Source organism: Macrobrachium rosenbergii, chromosome 10 (genome assembly GCF_040412425.1).
Source record: "Macrobrachium rosenbergii isolate ZJJX-2024 chromosome 10, ASM4041242v1, whole genome shotgun sequence".
Classification (NCBI taxonomy): Eukaryota; Metazoa; Arthropoda; class Malacostraca; order Decapoda; family Palaemonidae; genus Macrobrachium; species Macrobrachium rosenbergii.
In genome coordinates this window covers 9,246,937-9,251,936 of record NC_089750.1, presented here as the reverse complement: position 1 = coordinate 9,251,936, position 5,000 = coordinate 9,246,937, and the positions used below count along the sequence as shown (strand labels likewise).

Sequence of the window (5,000 nt, the reverse complement as noted above, 5' to 3'; positions counted from 1 at the left end):
CTGTTAAAGACTGCAGTTGAATACTTTACATTGTCTTATAGCTAACAGTAATTCCATGACTCTAATTTGACAGAAACATTTTCCTGTCATATTCAAACATAGCTGCTGTCAAAAGTTTCCTATTTAATGCAGAAGGAGCATATGTCATTTGCCATTCATTATATCGAAATGTTTCACTTCAGTACTGAGTTACATTGTTTGATAAGTTCAGGCCTAAAGCTTCTCATAATCATCATCATCTCTATTGTTCATTGTGATGATATTTTCGTCACTGATACTCTCTAATTAGGCCTAACATTAAAACGCTCATGCATTAAAAATGCGCTTAAAATTCTTTCCAAATGCGCTTAAAATCCTTTAAAAATACACTTGAAATCCTTTAAAAATACACTCAAAAACCTTTAGAAATACACTTAAAATCCTTTAAAAATGCACTTGAAATTCTTTAAAAATACACTTAAAACCCTTTAGAAATACACTTAAAATCCATTAAAAATACACTTAAAATCCTTTACAGACGCATTTAAAATCCTTTAAAAATAGTTAAAAACCCTCAGAAATACCCTTAAAATCCTTTAAAAATACACTTAAAAACAACTAAAAATACACTTAAAATCCTGTAAACATGCACTTAAAATCTTCACAACCAAAACTAACCTGTAATTTGCACTTAACGTTCAGGATAAGAGATATATCGAGTAACGCAACACGTCTAAAATAGTCAGAATATGGAAGGTGGTGCGTGCATAAGTCCGCAGAGCTGAGGTCCTTCAAGTCGAGGTGTTACTGTCAGAATTTATCCGTGATAATATTAATAACGACATCAGGACTATTAGTACACTAGCAGTAGTACAGTTCTACTACTATTGCTACTACCGTCAATATTACTACCTGCAATGACGAGAATATAATAACAACAAAACCCACTCGTTTCAGTAATATCAATATTAACTAGCCTAATTTTATTCATAACACACATACAGAGCATATTCTCTGCAAGCACAGATCGATAAATAAGAAGGAAAACAGACATGAGAATGAAGGTAGCAACTTGATCCTGGGCCATATTTTTGCGCCCAGATGGTCATGCAACATTTGATACTTACATATGCGCAAAAGAACCCTCACAAGCCACGCCCATCTGAGGCGGTCATTCGTGATTGGCACCCAGAGCTCATCTTATCTGTTCCACTATTTTTGCTTCGTGAATGCAGATTCCCAGTGGGATGAGGACACCGTGTTGAAAAGTAACAGATAAAAAAACATCAGTCACGTGAAGTATTTTAATTATTTATATTAGTTGCCGTGATTTATGTTACACAGTCAAGACTGGGGTCCTTATCCCCTGAAGACTGAATTCTTAAGAACACTGCACTGTCTCAAGTCAGATTTTGAAATGAATTTATGAACATGATATATATGTGTGTATATATATATATATATATATATATATATATATATATATATATATATATATATATATATATATATATATATATATATATATATATATATATATATATATATATATATATATATATATATATATTTATGTATGTATGCATGTATATTTAGCCAAGGCCACAGGAAAAATAAAAGGAGGAGTACCAAGCGCTTTCGTGTTCTTTCAACACATTTTCGAGGTACAATGCTAAAAACAGATAATATCTAACAAAGCAAACATAAAAGCTGTAAAAATGCAAACACAAATATCCAAGATCCGGTTAAAACTAGTACAGCAGGTACAGAACAGCTCAACAGGTGATTAAAAAGAAACAATCTTACAAATCTCTTTAACAGCAAGTGAGTCTAGTTTGTACATACCCTGGCTTACATTCGGTAAATCACCGTGATATTATAAAAGCAGATTCAATAACATTTCTACGAGTTATATTGTTACAATATAATATAAAACAACTTTTGCCCCCTCCCAATGAATCATATGATTATAATTATTAATGTGTAAAAATAAAGCTTTCGACATTTGTCCCGTTCTCACACTGTATCTGCGTTGTTTAATTTTTGTCTCCAGTCCCTTCCCAGATTGTCCTACATAAAAACACTTGCAATTTATGCAAGGAACCCTGTAAATGCAGCCTTGAGAAACTCTGGGAGAATTCCTTATTAATATGTTTTTCAAGGTATTTGAAAATTTAAAAACAATATTAATATTAAAATTCTTGCAAAAATTTGGAACCGTACATAGATCACTGTATGATAAAATAAGTACATTTTGATTGTTAAAAGCCATTCTGGTAGTTACTGAATAAAAACTCTTTTTTGTGCTTTTTGCAAAGCACGTTCAACAAAATATTTGGGGTATTTTAATTTTTCTGATATGTTAAAAATATTTTCAAACTCTTCTTGAAGAAATTCAGGGCTGCGGATACGTAAAGCTCTTAAGAACATGGAAGAAAAGGTGGCCTTCTTTACTTGATTGCTATGATTAGAATAATAATGGATGTATGAATTCACACTTGTAGGTTTCCTAGAAACTGAGTATTTAAAGCCATTTACAGCACGGTGAACATTTACATCTAAAAATGAGAGACAACCATCATGTTCTTCTTCATAAGTAAAATTAATAGAAGGTACTAAATTGTTCAGTTTGAAAAGAAATGTATTCACATTTTCGGTTAGAGGCCATATACAAAAATATCATCTACATATCTAAGCCGCAGAACACCATATGGTAAAATATCAGGTAAAAATCTAGTTTCAAAAAATTCCATGTATAAATTACCATACCGGATTTTTGTGTATAAAATTTTTCATCAGAAGTAAAAACCGAATCACAAATGCAAAGTTTAGCCAGTCCTAAAATATTATGGGTGGACAAGGGTAAATCATAATTATCTAAAAATTCTGATAAATATTCAAGCAAGTCATTTATAGGTACCTTTGTAAATAGAGATATAACATCAAAGCTAATAATTTTAAACTTAAAATTAATAGTTGTGCTATTTAGTTTTTCTGCCAGATCTACATTATGTTGAATATTAGAGTTTGAAATGCTTCTTATTAAAGGTGGAAGAATCTTAACCAGCCATTTTGATAACTTGGCTTAATGGGATTACCAGGTTTATGTGTTTTAACAAGTCCTGCAAGCAAGGTAAAGTTGGAGATATGGTTACCAATTGTTCAATCAAATCTTGATTATTTTTCAAAATACTTTTGACCCTCTTATTAAAATAAGAAAGCACACGTTCCAACATATTTGAGGTCAGTAGTTCGTAGGTATTAACATCACTCAGCTGTAAATATAGTTTTTCTTTGCAACCTTGCTTATTTAGAATAATAACCATTGCACTAGATTTATCAGCTTTCGTGAAATGAAGTTCGTCATTGTTTTCCAGCTTTTTGTACACTTTTAAGAATCTTAATGGTACGTTTGAATAAGAGGAAAATGAATTTACACCACAGACAAAACCTTTAACAAGATTAAGATTGCCATCAGATGTGTTGTCAAATTTTTCTAAATTGGATATACTATTCTATTCCATTCTGTGGCTTCTTCCATCGCACTGTGTGAACGTTACAGGTGATAACGAAAATGATGACTAAGTCATATCTTTCATATTTTTTTCTCTTCTTTCTTCCGTTTCTCCATTCGCAGATGGCTGAGTTGACGCGCCTGGCGCAGACTCTGATGCACGTCCCCAAAATCCACTGGATCGTCGGCGATGACTCGAAGGAGGTCAATGAACACGTTATCAATTACCTGCGGCAAACGGGCATTCCTTACACTTACCTCCTCAGTAAGTTGAACAACCGCCCCCTCCTAGCTAGTTATTTGTTTCCTTAAGCAATTCGTCATTGTCTTTATAATCATCGTTATATTATCGCCATCTTCACTTACGACTCAGTTATATTAGTTATCATCACATCATCATTCTCATCTTCCCTCATGGTTTATTATCGTGTTGTCATTATGGTATTTGATAGTTACATCCTTATCTTCGTCTCCGCCCTCTCGATAATAATACCTCCCCGTAGGGGTAGTGCCGTCAGTGCACCTCATGCGGTGCAATGTAGGCATTACTTAAGGGTCTTTGCAGCGTCCCTTCGGCCCCTAGCTGCAACTGCTTTCATTCCTTTTACTTTACCTCCGTTCATATTCTCTTTCTTCCATCTTACTGTCCACTCTCTCCCAACAATTGATTCATGGTGGAACAGCGAGGTTTTCCTCCTGTTACACCTTTCAAATTTTTACTGCCAATGTCTGTTTCAGCGCTGAATGGCCTTAGTCGCCCCAGGGCTTGGCATGTATGCCTAAAATCTACAAATCAATCAATCAGTCAATCGATAATAATGCCTATTTACGTTATCATGATCTTATAATAAACATTAGTCATATCATAATTTCCTCTAGAGTCAAGTTATCTCCTTCGACATACTGATAATCACAACAGTATATCGTCATTTTCATTGGCAGTCAAGCTTGCTCACTTACCCGTAAGAAAGAGTAGGCAGAAATACAAAAAAATGAGAAGGGTTGTTCTTATCATCAATATGGAATAACAGATGATGATGAAGATCATTTCTTTTGGAAGTTCAGTGCCACAAAGTTTTCTAATTTTATTCCAACCGCGACCAAACTATGCAATGAACTTCTCAGTGTAACGATTTTAATATGCGCAAACTAGGAGTGGTCTGCTTCTCTCAAAATTACAAGATGAAAGTGAATACTCTTTCAAGCGTAAATTCTATCATGAACGGACACTTTTCACGATCTGTTCTAAAGTGCAAGACACTACTGTGTTTGAGGTATTATTTATATTATGACGTTTACTATTTACAACTTACACCGTTCTTTTCCTTAAACTATTCAGGTCTGAGTATTACGAAAACTCAGTGACATTGCTGATATCAAAGCATCAGTAATTTGCAACTCAATATGAAAAAGTACACGATATCCCCACGATATATCACGTAACCATAAACAGCACAGAAATCGTTTGCAAAAGCACTGTGCGACCGACAGTAATTCTCAACCAATC

General features: G+C 33.8%; 1 pseudogene; it reads left to right on the top strand.

Moving 5' to 3' along the window:
- Positions 1 to 5,000, top strand: part of LOC136842478 (galactosylgalactosylxylosylprotein 3-beta-glucuronosyltransferase P-like) — a 17,336-nt pseudogene that overhangs the window by 2,804 nt on the left and 9,532 nt on the right.